General features: G+C 53.9%; 1 long non-coding RNA gene across 2 annotated transcripts; it reads left to right on the forward strand.

Annotated features, from left to right (window-relative positions):
• Window positions 1–915: 915 nt before the first annotated feature.
• LOC109490969 lies at window positions 916–13,965 on the forward strand. 2 transcript variants are annotated; one of them, XR_002144348.2, is made up of 5 exons: window positions 916–1,983; window positions 6,899–7,162; window positions 8,627–8,782; window positions 10,178–10,241; window positions 13,622–13,965. It is a non-coding gene; the product is annotated as an uncharacterized LOC109490969 (long non-coding RNA). The 2 variants fall into 2 exon arrangements; XR_004624842.1 differs by lacking the exon at window positions 13,622–13,965 and having other exon boundaries at window positions 8,627–12,287.
• Window positions 13,966–18,351: the final 4,386 nt, after the last annotated feature.

Here is an 18,351-nt window from a genome sequence, read left to right on the forward strand (position 1 = left end):
GGCAGAGCTGGGGGTCCAGGTGGGGGTGGGGGGCAGTTGAACAGTCCGATTTGCTCTTCTGATCCATCCATCTCCTTCGCCCCCTGAGAAGCCTCCTGCTCTCCCTTCCGTGCCCCCAGAGGGCATGCGCCCTCAGCCCCCACCCCCAGAGCTTCCTTCCTCCCTCCCTCCCGTCACCCTGGGGCTAAAAACTCCTTGCAGCGGAAGTCCTTCCTAGCCTGGTGGCCTTCCCTGGGGGTTGAGCTGGAAATCTCTGGGGCGGGTGCAGGCCTCAGTCCCACCCACACCTTCGCTCTCCTGTGGCACAGCAAACGGCTGGCGGGAGCTTTGAGTCTGGGGTGGGGGCAGAAGCACGAAGGGATGATTCTGTACTAGGGAAAAGAGGCTTGCTTTAGAATCTATAAAGGAAAACACGGGCCCACAGGCCCCCCCTGGTTTGAGGGTCGCCTTCCCTTCCAGCACAGCTGGGCTCCCAGAGCCTCTCCCTCCTGCTCGACTGAAAGCTGTACAACAAAGCTGTCTTTTTGGCCCTGGCTCTCTCTTCTCTCCCAGGCGGGCTGGCACCTTCCACCCTGGCTGCTGCGGGCCAGGGATGGGCTGTCCTGTGGACACACACCTCATGGAGCCATGTTATCCCACCAGCAACATTGTTCTCGGGTCCTACAATGAAGATTCACAAATTCCAGTGCGCGCGGGGAGCCAAGAGGTAAAATGAGGGGAGGAGAGGCAGGCCCGGGGAATGATGGTCAAGGGCCCTGGGCCTCGGGCTTGGGAAGCAGGGGGGAGTGGTGGTCACCGCAGCTCCTGGACGGTACGTGCTGTACCCACAGTGGCAACCCTGTTGTGAGCAGGGAGGTGTTGCAACAGAGCCACGCCACCCAGGGAAGCNTGTTGCAACAGAGCCACAGTCCTCCTGTGTTCAAATCTGGACTTTTACGTGACCTGTGCGAATGTTGTGTGTTGGCAACAAACCTCGATCTAAAACGTGCTGTGGGCCAAGCAGAAATGCCTGCTGGCTGGCTCTGGCTAGTCTGCCCCTCTGCTGTTGTGAAATGGGGCAGAGCTGTCATTCTGGGTGTTTGGAGATGTGCACCCTGACTCCCCTGGCCCTCGCCCCAAACTAATTTTGGGATGCCCGCATCAGGAAACTACGAGGGCTCATGCTGAGAGTTGAACACAGAGCCCGTCCGAGAGCAAAGCTTTAGCCTAAGCTGTCCTCAGGGAGCGGGGGGGTGCGTAGGCTTGCTTTTCCTCCAGGCAGGGACACAGACCCCTGTTGTTTCACTGAGTACTATCCTGTGGAAGGCCCCTCTGGACCGGGCCTCTGGGGAGCCTGGGGCACGGAGGGCAGGCAGTGGTCTTCCTGGGTCAGGCACGTTATGCGAGCAGGCGACAGATGGAATGTCAAGGATGGTTTCTAGGTTTCTGGTTTGCTCGGTGGAGGATGTGGTGCCTCCCCAGAGAGAGAAGGCTAGAGAATCTCTGGTTTTGGGGGGAAGATCCTGACATCTCCAGATTCTGCCCTGTCTTCCTAGGTTGGTAATGGGGGGAGGGCAGGGGGAGGACAGCTTTGGGCCTCAGGTGTGGCATTGTGAGTATGGCCATGTGTAGCCCCAGGTGGGGAGCATGTTCTGGGCTCAGTGGGGCTCCCCACAGACAGCCTCGAAATGTCTGCCAGCTCAGGAGTTTCACTCATACGGGCCCCGGGGTCACTGGGGCTTCTGGAATCCTCTAGTGGCATGGAAAGGGCTCAGGGCTCCGCTCTGTACTTTAGAATGTGACCTTGGGCAATGAGGTCACCTCCTGGGGGTCAGTCCCTTGTTGGTAGAAGAGTCCGCCTGGTTCATCTTCAGCGTCCAAGCAGCCTGCAAGTCCTCTGACAATCGCTCTGCTGCCGGCTGCCACCGTAGCTCAGTCTGGCCCATCTTTCGGAGCAAGGATGGGACTTCACCACGGACGCCGCCGTGTCCCGCAAGGCACAAGGTAACAGGTGCTTAATACACGTGGAATGAATGAGCAGGCTCCTTGGCAGCAGGGGCCTGGTCACACACATAGGAAAGAAGCCGGCAGGAGAGCCCTGGGGCAGAGACACCCTTGCTGTGACTTCAGCCTGGCTCCTGGTGGCCTGGGGGAGTGAGGGCACTATCGGCTGAGGGCGGCTCAGGCCTTGAGGCTGGAGCCTGTCTCCCAGTGCCCACCTTTCCAAGTCCTTCCATGTCTCTGGATGTTCAAAGTTTTTTTTTTTTTTTTTTTTTTAAATGCGTATGTTTGGCAAGGTTACGGGGAACCAGGCTGGTGTATTAGAGAGTGGGACGTCAGCTGGGCCACCCCCAGTGGCCAGTGCTGCTGCTGGAGTGAAGGAAGGGAGCAGGACCCAGGCCCGGACTCCTAGGCCTCGGAGGAGTCGGAGCAGAAGCTGTAGCCTGGGCCACTCTGGGTGGCTTTGGGGTTTGCGGCTGCAGCTGTGGCTTCTGGGCCCCTGGTTTGTCAATGAGGCCTGTTTGGCAGGAGGGGAGAGTCTAGGGTAGCTGAGGGTTGGGCCATCTGGGAGAATTAGTCTACGGTGACAGGGGAGCTCTGGGGACTCAGGCAGAATTCTCGGGGTACATCCCTTCACCCTGGCCTCTAGCACAGTGGCGGCTTCGTGACTGCTTGCTATCACCCCGCTGAGTGCTCGAGCCCCACCCCGGGGCAGCCAGAGGTCTCTCCCAAGTGCTTCATGAGCCTCGTCCCTGGAAGAGGCAGGAGTGAAGTGAGGGATCCAGGTTTGGCTGTGGGTACTGTGGGTAACTTTCTCCCCCAGGGGAGTGGCTCCAAGCGGCACCAAGTCATCGGAAGGCTTTCTGGGGAATTTGGACTTGAGGGATATTGGACGTGAAGCCAGAACTTTTTCTTTCATCCTCCATCCCCTTTGGGCCTCATTCTCCTAAAAATATTGTTATTATAAAATAATTCAGATATACCAAAACAAATAGTGATATAATGGACACCGGTGTAGCCACAAACCAGTTTGAGATATAAAATTACAAATCTAGTGAAATTCACTTCCCTTCCACCACACCTCCCCATCGGAAGTAACCCCTAGCCTATAGCGGGTATTTTTTCATGGTCACAAATTTAACTTTTTGCTAAATATGCAAGTTTTCTGGAAGTATTTATAGAGTTATTTTGCATGCTTTATAGAAATAGCGTCATTCTCATATGTTTTCTCGTACAATTTGTTTTTTCCCCTCTCAATATGTTTACGAGATTCTGGAATGTGGACATGTGTAACTCTGGCTCCGTTATCACCACCACTGCACTATTGTCATTCTAGTGCATGACTATGTCATTCCTCCAAAAAAGGCTCCTTGCAGCCCCCTGACGGGTGGCTGTGCTCACGGGGGGCCCTCCCTTGTGCAGAAAGCTCCAGTTCTGTGAGTGCTCCCCACCTCTATAGACGCCCCTTTAGGGCGCTAGGGCCCTTCTCTCCCTCCCCAAACCATTGCTTCAAGGGGGAGAAATGTGAGTGCATTTCAAGCAGCTTGGTGTTTCCCATAAATCAATTTTGAAAGTCAAACTTCAGCACCAGGGGCCGCAGCTGCACACAGCTGAGCGTGCCCCTGGCCTGGACGGAAGGGGTCATGTGCCCCACAGGAACCGGCGCCTCCCACAAGGACAGGGCACCCTGGCAAGCCCTTCTCCAGCACCCAGGGGAGACTCTTGGCACAGCGCTCTCCCTGGCTTGAAGCCCATCCTCCTGTCTGCCCTGACCGCTCTGGCTTGGCCCAGCGGACTCCAGTGTGGGCTTTGCTGCCTGGCTTGAAGGCTGTGGGTCTGCCAGCGCTGGGGAGTGGGGAGAGGTTCTGGAACCTGGTGGGTGGAGTTACCTTTTAGACCCTGGGGAAGGAGAGGGCAGCAAGCCCCTGCTCTACTTCAGACCCCTGCAACACCCAGAGCTCCTAAGGTCGTATTATGACTTCTGTGGGACGATGTACTTTAGCTTCTGTGAGACTCTTCCTCCGTAAAAAAAAATTAAAAATTATGCTTTATGATTGTGCTGATATACAGGTGAATATAACCCAGAGGGGATTCATTATTATATTAATTATTATTTTATTTATTCTGATTTTAAAGAAATGCCTCCGTTTTCGGAAGCTCCTAAAAGAACCGTGGGCCGCGGGCCCTACGCCTGCTGGGGCCAACACAGACGCCGGCCCTGGCCTGTGCCTGCCCCGAGCCTCCCACACGCTCCCTTTGCGGACAGAGACTGCGATCCCTCTCTCCTCCCGCGTAGCTGCTTGGTGGAGGTGGGGTGGGCGTGGCTCCCCGCAGCCCCGCCTCCAGCCTGGGCCTCTCCAGAGGGCTTTGTGTGCTTGGCTCTCCTTGTGGAGGCAGAGGGCAGCCTGACTTGCCCCTCACGAGGCTCAGCTCAGAGGCACCAGGCAGATCCTTCTGGGGCCTTCTTTGGTGTTGGGTGGGTGGTGGGAGCCGACCCGGGCGGCCCCTGCATGTTTCCAGAGCACCCAGCTCCAGGATTGCTGGGGGGCTGTAGCCCGCGGTGGGGAACGCTTGTCCCGCCAGGTGCAGGTGTGATGCTGCTGAGTGCAGGGCGGGGTCTGTTAGTCTGCTTTTTCAGGGCATCGATTGTCCCCCATCCTGACGGGTTTATTTTGAGGGACACTCTGAGTCTGTGTTGGGGGTTGGGGGCAGGGGGCAATTACAGTAACTAAGGTAGGGGCTATGTTAGCTCTGGCGGCCACTGACCCGGTGGCTCAAGAAGACAGCTACAGGATGCTGGAAGTCCAAGGTCAACGTGCCAGCAGACTTGGCTTCCTCGGAGGCCTCTCTTCATGGCTTGTAGGTGGCCGCCCTCTTGCTACCTCTTCACGTGGTCGTCCCACTGTGCGTGCACCCCTGGTGTCTCCCTGTGTGTTTGAGTCTCATCTTCCTGTAAGGACACCTGTCAGATCAGATTAGGGCTCATCTAACGGCCTCATTTTACTTTAATCAGCTCTTTAAAGACCCCATATCCAGCCATGTTCTGAGGTACTGGAAGTCAGGGCTTCGGTGTATGGATTTTGGGGGGCACACAATTCAGCCCATATTAGGGGTGATGGAGACCACAAGCAGGGCCAAGGTCAAGATTGCTGGAGGGCACCACACCGCAGGGAGTGCTATTCATATCATAGATACTGTTATTATTTGGAAATCTTTTTTGTATTTTTATAGTGATTTTGTTGACTCCAAAGGTAGGCAGCGTGTAATTCCTAGGGCAGATTTCCTACAGATGGCAGTAAAGCGCTTATTTTAACACTATATGTATATTACAATAATTTCCCGACCAATGGAAAAATTGAAGAAGGAGCATGTTTTTCTACACAGGCACGTATTTTTGGACAGGAAGTGGCCAGGTCACATGACTGCCCAGGGTTCCGGGGTGTCTTGGAGGAGCTACGTGACCTTGGTTAGCCATACTGATTGAGTCTGAGCAGGGTCCTAAGACCATCATGGTTCCACGGATTAAGTTCAAGGAGGCAGGTCATGTGACTCCAACAGCCTTATAGACTGGGCTGGTCATGAGGCTATGGCTTCTCCTGATCTTGTAATGACCCTGTTCCTTCAAACATTGATAGAATCTACTCTCAGAGGCTGACCAGTCTGTGGAGGAAATACGAGGGTTGTCTTCAACTATCCCTGTTCTCACCATCCAGGAAGGGTCTGGGACCCCTGTGGACAAAGCTGGCATGACCACCCAAACCTCTTCAGTGAAGGCTTCTGGAAGCCCTCTCCTTCTGTCTGAGAGCTCTGTCTCATTGCCCTGTGCACAGGGCCATCTGGGTTCCCGAGATCCCCAAATTCAGATCTGACTCAACATTTAGGCTCAAACATACACTCAGGCCTGACTCCCTTCCTTAGACCACCACACTCGGTTCCTACAGCTTTCCTGTGAGCTCCAAGCACTGCTGGGGAGCCTGGAGTGAATGGGACCTTGTTTAATTCTGAAGGAATGTGTGCGGGTTCCCGCCTAGCAGAGCAGGCCCTGGCCTCACTGGGAGCCGCAGAGCACCCGGCCAGCAAAGGCTGCTAGGGAACAGGGGGTTTGGACGGCCAGAGGCAAGTTGTTCCAGAGACAGTCACACACCTGGTATGGCTGGAGTGGGCTGAGGGTGAGAGAAGCCCACACATGCCTTCCTCAGGGCCTCTGGGCAAGTGTGCCCAGCTCTGTGCTGGGGAGAAAAGGCGGGGAAGTTTGGACCTGCCCCCCACAGCTCAGTTCTACCCTTGAGAGAGTGTGGCATCTAGCAGAGAAGAGCAAATCCCCCAACAGGGTAAGAGGTGTATTGGGGGTGGGGCTGGGGGCAGCACATGGTATAGAGAGGAGGCAGAGAAGAGCCATCTCTGTGGACTGTGGGCATCAGGGAAGACTTCTTGGAGGAGGTGAAGGTTTAGCTGGGCCCTGAAGGGTGGTGAGGATTTGGAGAGATAAAGGACATTCCAGGAGAAGGAGAGGACTTCACAAAAGACGTAGAGCTAGACAAGGGCGAGTCCTTCATGGAATGACAGTGGCCACACAGAGGGGTCTGGGAAGCTGGATGAACAGGAAGTTCAGCTCCAGTCTATCAAGGGGGCTCTGGGTGCCGGCCAGGGTTCATCCTTAGGCGATGGGGGAGCTATTGAAGATTCTTGAGAGGGGGAGTGACCTGATGAAAGGAGTGGGATGCTTAGGAAGAGAGACTGGCCAGACGATCAGGTCAGCTGCTGGGTGGGGACGGAGGCTGCAAGAGCACAAAATGGAAGGGGGGTGTTTGGGGTGAAGAAGCATAGGGCTATGAGTGGGTAAATAGCTGAGGCCCAGGGAGCAAAGGTGGCAGAACTGAATCCACTCCACTTCTTGTGACACTCAGACATTCTTCAGGTCTCGTTTCTGCATTAGGATCCCCCTGACCAGAGAACACCATGTCAGCCTGAGACGGCTCCTTGCCCACAGGCCAGTGGAGACAGAGACAGAGGCCGGGCCCTAACCCAGCCCACGACCCAGCCCGTCCTTTGTCGTCCTGCCCAGAGTAGCCCTGGCGTCTGCAGTGGGCCTCCATGTACCTCATCCACTGTCACCAGCAAGCGGCATCTGTCACCGGAAACCGGTGTTACTCCAAGGGGCCCTTGAATGTGAACAGTCTAGGTGAGTGCGTGACTGCCACGTAAGTGTGATCTCTGTTCAGTGCTCGTGAGGGGTCACAGGGTACTGCCCAGCCTGGGTGTGTGCACACTGTGGTTTGTATCTGTCCAGCCCAGCGTGATGGCACACACAGCCTGGTGTGCATGGGCCCAGGGCCTGGCATATAGTGAGTGTCTGTCTGTTGAGTGAATGAGTGTGAATGTAGGCCCAGTTCAGGCCCCTGGTGCAGACAGAATTCCAGAAATGGCAGCCATAGCCAGCTGAAACTGTCTTCACTAGAGGACTGGGCCTCTTCAGTGTATAAACACTGGCTTAGCTGTCACTCCCACCCCGCCCCATACACCCAGTGCAAGCCTGATGGTGAATGGCTGGGGCTGGGGCCGTGACTCCACCTTGTCCCTCCCCCGTGTTCCGTGGCCTCCGCAGGCTGGAACCGCAGCCCCCTTCACCCATTCTGAGCTCAGTGCTTCCTGCAATTATGAGGTGAAACACTGAGAACATCCCTGGAAAATGGCCCTGGCCTGGAGGTTGGGGCAGTTCCTGCCCTTGGGGTGATGGTGCAGGAGTCCAGCCTCTTCTCTGGTCTGGCTAAGCAGACACAGGCTTCCCTTCTGGAGGGGAAGTTGATTTCAGTCTTGCGGAGTCAGCATTATCAGCTGGTTTGGATTTTTCCAAGCTGGGGATGGTAAACCTCTCAGGCCGGCCTGATGTCAGGATCCCCAGTGACCAGCTGTGCTTGAAGGAGCCAGAGGCCCCATGAATCATGTGAACCAGGATCTGGGCTCCTGCACTCATGGGCCATACTTGGGGCCCCTTGGCCGGGGCCTGAGTGGGCTTGGGGTTGCTGACTGCCCTGCCCCCTTCCTCAGCCTCCATATCCACTCCCTTACCCCTCTGCCTCTCCCTCCCCAGCTGCCCTCACAGGCTGGGGTGTACAGCCCTCACCTGGCAGCTCGGCTGTGCTTTCCCAGGTTCTGGCAGCTTCCTGGGCCCATCAGGGGACCTGAGCTCCTGTCTCCCGTGGGTTTGCTGCACTCAAACCGCTCGAGCCCTGGCAAAACTCGCTATTTGGCTGGTTGCAGTCTTCTTCAGAGCGCTCTGAGCTGTTCACCCCTTCATCCTCCTGGCCCTTTTGAGGAGTACCTTCCCGCTCGTGCTGGTTTTATCCTGAGGCAGACTCAGAGCAATGCTGGGCCCCTCCACGTTGGAGCCTGAGGCCAAAAGGAAAATCAGTAATATCAATCCTGTCTCTATTTAAAAATCTGGTATTTCACTCATCCATTATCAATATTTTGTGTTAGTTTTGATTTAAAAAAATATTGCATTAAAATCTGATTTTCTTGCCTGCTGAGTTTTTGGGCAACCCGTCTACTTCGCACTTGAGGTGAATGCAAGGAGAAGGGAGCCCTTGGTCTGGGCCGGGGAATGTCCTGGGGTTGGAGGCCAACCCGAGTTCTCCCTTTCCAGTAGCGGCTTGTGGAGCCTGAGGGTGTGGATGTGTGAGGAGGCAGGAGTGCAAGACACACGCATCTCAGAGCTTCTGCTGATGCTTCCCTGGAACTGAGGGGCAGGCCTGGAGGAAAGGGCCCGGCCTGTGGGTTAGCCCAGCAAGCGAGTGAGCAAGTGAGTCTTTGAAGGTGGAAAGAGAAGCAGGGAGCAGGGTCGGGATGGGGGGAGAAAAATGTCTCCGACACCGGTTTTCTCTGGAGGTGGGCTGGAGGGGATGGGACTGGAAAGTGAGAAAGCTGGAAGCTTTGACAGGCAGCAGATGTCAGAGCCGCTGACAGTGATAGAGCCCCCCGGCCCCCCATACGTCAGCAGCCTTGCTCCACGCCTGTGGGCCTTGCGCGGGCATCCTTAGGGGGGGGGCACGGAGGAAAGGGGTGGATTCCAGGGTTTGAGCCTGTCCATGTGGAAATGAGGCCCTGAACGTGCGCAGGGATGCTCTCTGCCCTCTGATCTCTTCAGCCGAAGAGACCCTCAGAGGCAAAGACAGGTGGGGGCAAAGGGTAAGTGATGGTGTTTGCGCCAGTTCTTCTAGAATCTCAAAGGGCAGGCACCTCTGTGTGTGCACCTGTATCTCAGATTCCCAGGACCCTGGCTTGCTGCCCATGTTGAGACCTTTGAACAGTTTCTTGCTCATGAGCCCCTTCTCCAGAGGGTGGAGGGAGCGGGCAGTTACTGGGGGGGCAGGGCACCTGGGGAGGGAGGTGCGGGTGCTGGCCGGGCCTGTGCGGCTCTGCAGCTCTGCCTCCTTGTGGTCAGGGTCCCCGGGGCCCAGCCCGCACCCTCGGCTCCAAAGCTCTGTGGTGCTGCGCGTGCAGACACGTTCCTGGGACCGGGGCCACCATGTGTAAAGGGGCAGAAAGGACTCCTGGTCTCTGCGCTCACCTCCCCTCTTCCTGGGCTGTCACTTAGGGTCTCTTTAGGGTCTGAGGGATTGGAAGCCTCCCCGCTCCCCGATGTTGCCTGTGCTGATTCTGCCAAAGCTAAATGTGGGTTAGAAGGTGGTGGAGACTCATGGGGGCCTGACTCCCGTTCCTTCTGGCTGTTGTCAGAGGCTGTGCTCATCCAAGTCACAACCCCGCCTCTTACCCTGAGGGCTCCACCCCCTCCCTCAGGTGGGGGGTCCTTCCTGGGGGAGCGGAGTGGGTGGAGAACCCTCTTTCTCCTTCTACCCTGTAACCTCCTTGCTTGTTGGGATCCAACCTCAAGGATTTGCCTCCCGCAGGAGTCAAGTTGAGGCACGTGCTCGGTCTCCGGGCCACGAGCTTCCCACCTTTCCGTTCTTTTAGTGTTTCCCGGGTTATAACCCATTTGTGCTAATGGTGGGCAACACGGACGGTCGAGGGGAGCATAAAGTAGGCGGTCTCAGTGGCTTGAGGTGAGCACTTAGAGAAACTGACCCCTGCTGCCCATGTGGAACACCCCCCACGTTCGAGCTTCTGCCAGTTTGGGGCCCCCTTTGCTGGTAGTGGCAGTTTCCTGCCCCTTGTCACATTCCATCTTCTCGCACAGCCTTCTGGAGCACATTGCTGGTGCTGGTTTCTCCGTCCCGCAGCTGGGGAGCTGAAGCAGAAAGGTGAGACTTGTCCCGAGGTGTACCCTGCATCGTCCTAGGAGGTGGCCGGGATGTCCCTAACCCAGGCCTCCTGGGCCCCGCCCCCCCCGGTGCCTGAGCTGGGGGCTGGGGGCCCCTCTGCTGGGAGCCCACTCGTCCACGGGCGGTCTGCCCACATGGTGGGCACCCCCTCCAAGGCTCCTGGCCGCACACAGTCTTCCTTGAGAGGCTGGTGTCGCCCACCTCCCTGGGGACTTTGCAGTGCGAGTGTGACATGTTCCCGGCTTGGGGGGGGGGACTGAGGAGGGGGCAGATTTCAATGGTGTGCCTCCTGGAAACCACATCAAATGGGGTAGCTAGGAATTAATAAATAAATTTGGGAGACAAGTCAATTATCCTCCCCCTGTCCCGCGTCCCTGGGGGCAAACAGCAGCCTGTGGTTTTCAGCCCGAACACGCCTTCCCGGGGGGCAGGCCCAGCGAGCCAGGCAGCTGGCTTCTGTCAGATTAGCGGGGCGAGATGTGACAGGCCTCTGTCCTCTGGGGAAATGGCTCCCTTCCTGGGAGGTGGTGAGGACATTCCCAGGTTGCTGTGTTCCTGCCCTCTCCCCGCACCCCTCCTTGTCTCCCTCCCCTCGTGGGTGTCTATCACAGCCCCTCCCACAGTCTCTGGCCCAGTTAGTCACAGGCCCAGAGTCCCACAGTGACAGCTGTCAGGTGTGGTTGCCATGGCTTCGGGAGCCATCTGCAAAATGCATGTACGGGCAGGAGGGTTGCCTTCTTAGTCTCTTCCAGACACATGGGCAGTATTGTTATTTCAAAGACCAGACTACTTGTTGCCTCAGAAAACATTTATTCAGTCAGCAAATATTTTTAAATGCCCTGCTTTGTGGAAATTTTTGCTAGGTTGTGGAGATACAGAGAAAGGAGACACACTCTTGCCCTCTAGGAGCTTAGAGTTGCGTGGGGAGGTCAGACCCTGCACAGACCATCCACCATACAGGGCACTTTAGGATGAAACGTGGGGGTGCCTAGCCCAGCCCCGGGGTGGGGGGGTTCCTGAGTAGATGCCACCTGGGCTACCTCCTGAAGGATGAGTTATCATCCAGGAGGGAGGATATAGAGTGCTGTTCCAGATGGAGGGAACAGCATTTGCAAAGTCTCTGAGCCGGGGGAGGGCTGTGAGCTGCATTGCAGGGTGTGGGGGGAACAGCGGGAAGGGTCCAGTGGAATCTGACTCAGGGGCGGTCTTGAGCTATACCTATTTGTGAACAAGGTTGCATAGGGCGGGGAGGGATGGCATGTAAACTTTTTCTTTTGGTCTTTTAAAAGTGATTGGGTTACGGATTCTTTCCAACTTTCTGGGTGTGTTGGGCAAGTGGGGTGCTGGGTTTTTTTTCTGTTTAGTAACAACACACAACTCCAGATAAAGGAATGGTCCCCAAAATACCAGAGCAGCATCTTGAAAAAATGAGTCCCTTTCTGACATATACTGCCCTTGAATGTTCTATGGTTGTGTTATGGAGGCATGTTTTTTTAGATGAAGGATTCTCAAGTTTTAGTATGCACGATGATCACTCAGGAAATTTATTAAAAGTGTGGGTGTTTGAGATATGACTCAGGGAGGGCTCAGCGGTGTGCATTTTTAATAAAGTCCCGTGGTAAATCTGATGCAGTCAGAAGAACATGCTTTGAAAAACGCATTCCTAGAATCTCAAGTTTTCGTCCTGGGGAATTTGCTTGCAATTCAGGAGGCTGCCACTAGATGGCAGTAGTGCTTTGCGATGGATCTAGGCAAAGACCATTTTTTTTTTCCATCGCGGCTGTTGCTGGAGACACGGTTCTTTACTGCAAGAACGTATCAACAACAGATAATTATTCTAGATGATTTCTAGGACTATTGGTCATGAAATCCGAACTTTCAGAGCTTAGTTTTACATTTAAATAGACCCTTCAAACATTTGAGCTGACCTTTCGAATACCGTGGCCACTGGCCACATGTGGCTTTGAGCACCTGAAATGTGGTTAGTCTGAACCAGGATGTGCCGAAAATGTAAGAAACACACCGAATTCCAAAGACCAAAAAAAAAAAAAAAAAAAAANCAAAAACCAAAAAAAAAAAAAAAAAAAAAAAGAGGAATGCAAAATATCTAGCTAATAATTTTTATCATGATTACATGTTGAAAGTACAGTATTTTGAGTTAAATAAAATTTTATTATTAAAATTAATTTCATTGTTTTTCTTTACTTTTTCAAAGGGAATACTAGAAAATGTAAAATTACATATGTGGCACACGTTCTATTTCCACTGGGCAGCACTGCATTAGAAAAGGCCCAGACTTGAAGTCCAAAGACCTCCCTTTAAGTTCCAGGGTAAATATTCATCGCATGCCTTTGGGCAAGTCGCGTACCTTCACTTAGTCCCCATTTCATCATCTGTAAAAAGGCATAATTGCAGCAGGCCTACTTACTTAAAAGAGTTATTTAAAAGACCGAGCGAGATAATGTGACAGAAGGAGCTTGTGTAAACTCTAAAGCATCCCAAAGGGATCAAATTACTATTGTGTGGTTACTGATAAACAGGAGAACCCAGGTCAGAAATCTCACAATTCATTAGGGCACCCCCTGCACCAAGGTCACTGGATTGGGCCCTTCCAGATTCTTGAGAGTTGACCCACCCACCGAGTTAAGGCGTTACTGCGTGCCCTTTTGAGATGGAAAATGACAATACAGGGTTAGAATAGCGATTCACGTTAAGTAATGGGAAGGAAACAGCACAAGGCATACAAATCTTCGTGGACTTAGGTCCTGATAAACCCATAGTTCAGTAGAAAATAGTTAAGTCAAAAATGCATTGCATACATTTAACCTACTGAACATGAGAGCTTAGCCCAGCCAACCTTACACGGGCCCAGAACACTTACATTAGCCTACGGTTGGGCAAAATCATCTCGCACAAAGCCTTTTTTATAAAAGTGTTGCATAGCTCATGTAATCGATTGGATACTGTACTGAAAGTGAGACGCAGTTTGGTTGCCGGGGTGCAGAATGGATGTAAGGATGTGGGCTGTTGACCCTGGTGATGGTGAGGCTGACTGGGACCTGGGGCTGGGGCTGCCATTGCCAGCACCAAGGGAAAGAGTCGGACGCATATCGCCAGCCCGGGAAAAGGTCCAAATTCCAAATTCCAAGTTTGGTTTCTACTGAATACCTATCACTTTTGCACCACCATAAAGTTAAAAACAACAACAACAAGAACCACAGTAAGTCAGGGACCATCTGTATATAGTTAATAGTGAGTCATTTCTTTTTCTATTTTAAAATAAGGATTTATTGAACTGGGACTGTAGGATTGGAAGGTTGGGTTAGGGGGAGAGTAACATTTTGTTTCTGTTTGCAAAGGGGTTTATCATCTGAGGGAACTGAAGAGGACGGACACAGATGATAGGAGAGAGCGGAGATGGATGTGGAAGCCATCAGCCCTGGGGCCAGTTAAGGCAACATTGGTATCAAGAATGAGTGACAGGGGGCTGCCAGTTCCCGACTAACTCTCCCTCTCCTCCTCTTCCTTACTAATTAGAATCTTGACTTTTTTGGGGGTTGGCAATTGGCCTAGCTTAAATACTACATTTTTGGGCCTCATTTTAAGCTAGGGGTTGCCACACAATGCAGATTGGGCTTCCACGAAATCTCCATAAAATGGAGAGACATTCAACCTGTGTGCACAGAAGAGCCCTCGGCCCTCCTTCTTGCCTGGTCTGTGGGTGTGATGGTGGTGACTCTGGCAACCATGTTGTGATCATGAATTTAAAAGTCTCACCCTACAGTAGCAGAGGACAAAGCTACAATGAGCCTGGGACCTGGTTAACATCGTGTGGATGCTAGACTGCTCTGAATTTCCAACCTTTGATGTTTTTATTATGCGAGAGAGATGGTTCCCTATTTTGTTTAAGCCACTGTTGTTGGGGTTTTCTGTTCTATGCAGCCAACCTGATTGCTGAAGGACAGTGAGCCCCTTAGTGCTTATGTCAAAGCTCCTGAGTTCCATTCGCTTGGGATTTTGTAGGAGTCTGAGGCCAGAAGGTCACATGGGATGGATAGGGCCACTTGAAATGCTACTGCAGCAATCTGGGTGGTAGCGAAGTGTCCTTCCCCTCCTCAGGAGGACTAAGAACCCCAAAGAAGGAGAAAACAGAAACACCGCAAAGAGCAACATTTAAGAGAAGTGGGTATTTCGGCGCTGACCCGTGCCAGCCCACCCTATTTCATAACTTCTCTGCCTAAGGGTCTAGGTAATATAAGGGGAAAATTAATTGGCAAAATAGAGTTGAATTTGAACTGATAAAAAACAATTACGAAAACACATAGGGCGCCTGGGTGGCAGTCAGTTGGACATTCAACTCTTGGTTTTGGCTCAGGTCGTCATCTCAGGGTTGTGGGATCCAGCCCCACGTCAGGCTCTGTGCTCAGTGTGGAGTCTGCTTGAGGGTCTCTCTCCCTCTCCCTCTGCCCCTCCTGCTCGTGCTCTCTCTCTTTCTCTAATGAATAAATAAAACTTTTTAAAAAATCCTCATAATATAAAACACATAATATAAAACTTACCATCCTAACCATTTGAACTGATTTCTTTTTAATATCACTGCTTCCATCAGGTTTTCCTGGGGCCAGAAGGTCACCTGGGACCTCCCACCTCAGAAGACCAGCCATCAGATGTTTCCACAGGGATGGGGTGGGTGGGTGGTCATCTTTGGGGCTCAAGCTGACTGTCTTGACCTCATTACTGAGATGATGGTATGGACATCCAGGCTTTGTGGCAATGAAGAGATTGTTAAAAGACCTCTCTTTAACACATGCAGGGTCAGGCTTGGTGGATTAAACAGCAGAGTTTACCACTTCCGGTGTGGGAAGGGCTCAGGTAATGACAGAGAAGAGATGGAGAGCCACCCCTTCCAAGTCCAGGGCCATGCAGGAAGCATGGTAAGAATTGCAACGGGCAGGAGATGTGCGTTCAGATTTCTCCCACCCAGGGCCCGGTGCTGGTCTGGCTGAGGGGATGCTGAGAAGAGAGGGGTTTCACTCCACCCCGTGGGGGCTTGGGGGGGTCACTTAGAAGCCTGCCCCCGCACCAACCTGTGGGCGGCCACATGAGGGTAAATGCCTCCGGAGGCATGGTGGGGTTAGGAAGAGGGAGGGCCCAGGGTCAGCTTTCTCCACTGCATCGGCTTGAGAAGTGTCCATGTGAGCCCAAGGAGGGCTGGAAATTAGCTGAGTGCATGACTGGGAAGTTTACCAGAGGGCTTGTGGCAACAGGCATGCTGCCCGATAGCCGAGGGTCATAGTTGAGCTATGCAGGGCATCCAGCGAGAGTCCCAGTCAAACCGTAGGGGGTCAAAGGTAAGGTGAAGTCTCTGCACAAGCTCAAGAAAGCGGAGCAGGATTCTCTGGCCACGGACTTCAGGCCACTACTTTGGAGGCCTGGGAGGAGTATTAGGCCCTGTGTCAGTCAGCTTTTGCTAGGTAACAAACAGCCCCACAGCTCTATGTCTCAAAAGAGCAGTGTCTCTCTCATTCATGTCCCATGTTGGTGGCTGTGGTCAGCTGGGCTCTGTCCCGTGTCTTCTCAGTCTGGGGCCCTGACTGAAGGAATAGTCCCAGTGTGGACCACACCGTTCTTGGGACAGGAGAAAGAGTAAGACCCTCTTTTCCCGTCACTTCAGTCCCACCATGTTGTCCTCAGCAACCTTTCAAGGTGCCTAAGATTCCACACGTGTCTGACGTTCTCATGCCACTGGCCAAGCCAGTCGCATGGTGGCCACATCTGTGGGGTGGGGAAGGATGGTTCTCCCACTGAAGTCCCTGCAAGTCACACGGCCACGAGCAGCAGCGTGGCGCCCTCTCTCAGGAAGGGGTCATTGCCTGTGCTGGCAGGGCGGGGCCCGTTGCAGGTCGAAGTGCTTATGAGGACCAGACCTGGAAGAGAAAAGCTGTCGAGTCTTCTGTTCCCCTAGGTATGATCACAGCAGGACAGGCAACTGCCCTCACAGACTGGGGCCTCTGTCTCCCCTGGCCTCACCGTCACCCCTGCCCCCTCCCAGGGAGTGCAAACACAGACATCCACGGACCTTTTTTTGCTGCAGGAGCTGTTTTCCCGAAGCTGATAGGATCACCCTGTTCTGCGCCTCAAACCTGTCTCAAAAAGGACTTCGCTGCTTTTTTTTTCTTTCTTTGATTGGAGAATATTTTTATAACATACTCTGCACAGAATTAACAGAACCTAGGAAAACAGCTATTAAAGAGGTAGAAAATGCTTTCCTCACACGTGCCCTCTTTTGTATCTTCCTCCTGCACATGGGTCGCTCTTGGCTGGGACAACGGGCGGGTGAGTGAACCTGAGTGAATGAGCTGTGAATTTGTGGCAGGACATCTGACGAGCTGCCTGGCATCCACCCTATCTCTAAACGAGCTGGGACACCCCCTCCCCGAGCCCTCGAGCCAAATTCTCGCTCAGCCCCATTTTGTTAATTTATGGGCTGCCGAGCACTCCCTCCTCAGCTCCTGGGGCCACTGGGCTGGGTTGGTTTGACAACAGGGGCAGGTGGCCGTGCTCAGGGGACGTGAGGGGAGAGGGAAGGCCTCTTTTCCCATCACTTCAGCCCTACCATGTCGTCTTCAGCAACCTTTCAAGGTACCTAATATTCCACCATTTGAACCCCCTGCCCTTGGGCCCAGCGCTGATGTCAGGAAGGTCCCATGTTAAGCTGTGAAGGCCTCAGCACGAGGACTCCCTTGTGACCACCAGAGCCGGGGCTGGAGGAAGGGACCGCGGAACTTTGGAAAACAGGGAGAGGTTCTTGGAGGTGGGATGGAAGCTCAGAAAGGGGTGGAAAGAGTGACCCAGGTGAGAGACCTACATACAGGGCCAGCGGCTGCTTCTGTGTCCGGCTGGCCTTGGCCACCCGCTACAGTGGCAGCAGGAAAGAGTGAACATGGAGGAATGAATCAGCCTGGCTTATGTCCCTGGACGGATGGAGGACAGGCATGGGAGCACCTCGGGGACGAGCTGGGTCTCCTTCCTCCCATCCCTCTGAAGGGTGGGGTCTCTGCACTGCTCCCATAAGGCGTCCCTGTTGGGGGCGGGTTGGTCAGCAGAAGGGCCCTGGGCAGCTCGGCACAGGGGGGTGAGTGGGGCTGGGGGTGCCTGAGGAGCAGGAGAACTCTTCCCCACTCTCAGGCAGCCCACTTTCCAGAACCCTCAGAGTGGGGAACTGAAAGGAAGGCTGCCGTGGCCTGGAGACAGTGTTTCCACCATCTCCTGTGTGAGACACCCCGCGGTTTTGTGGAAGCGGGCCCTGGACCCCCTCTGCCGTAGCTCTCCCCAGAGCCCTGGGAGGCTGATGGGCTCATTGGCCCTGAGGAACTCATGGCTGATACCGGCTAGAGGTGTACCCCCTCCCAGGGGGATCTGCCCTCTCATAAAGAGGAAAGACTCACCAGAGGCAGGATCACCAAGGGAAGAAAGGAGAGGGAGATGATTTGAAGCCTGGAGGGCTTCTGCTCGCTCCTGTCATGAAGGTAATACCAGACAGCACCCACATAGGTAGAATATACTAGAATTTGCGAAGCCATTTCACATATGGTACCTTACTTGTCCCTCCATCAATTGATAGAGGTAGGCACTTGCAAACAAAGAAATTGAGGCCCAGAGAGATCATGGATGTGTCCACGGCCACACAGCCAGATAGTGGCAGAGCTGGGACAGGGAGTGGATTCTTCCCCCTCTGAGCTAGGTCCTCTCTGGGGCACCAGCCTGCAGGGGCTCAGCCTGGACGCAGGGGTGTGGAGAGGGCAAAGCCCCGAAAGGTGCGGATGCGGCTGGGAGATTTGGACTCAAAGGACTTGCCTTAGGGTCCGAATTCCATCTCTTTCTCAGAAGTTAGCTAACACCTCAGAGCCTCAATTTCTTTACTAGTAAAGTGGGGATACAAGCCCCCTTCCACCCTCCCCTGCCAGGGTTATTGTGAGGACCAGAAATGAGATCCCGTGACCGAAGAATGGTTGCAAACTGCAAAGGGCTGCCCTCACGCTCGATTCCAGGAAGCGAGGGCTGGACTCTCTTTGCGCTGTTCACACCC

Source organism: Ailuropoda melanoleuca, chromosome 4 (genome assembly GCF_002007445.2).
Source record: "Ailuropoda melanoleuca isolate Jingjing chromosome 4, ASM200744v2, whole genome shotgun sequence".
NCBI lineage: Eukaryota > Metazoa > Chordata > Mammalia > Carnivora > Ursidae > Ailuropoda > Ailuropoda melanoleuca.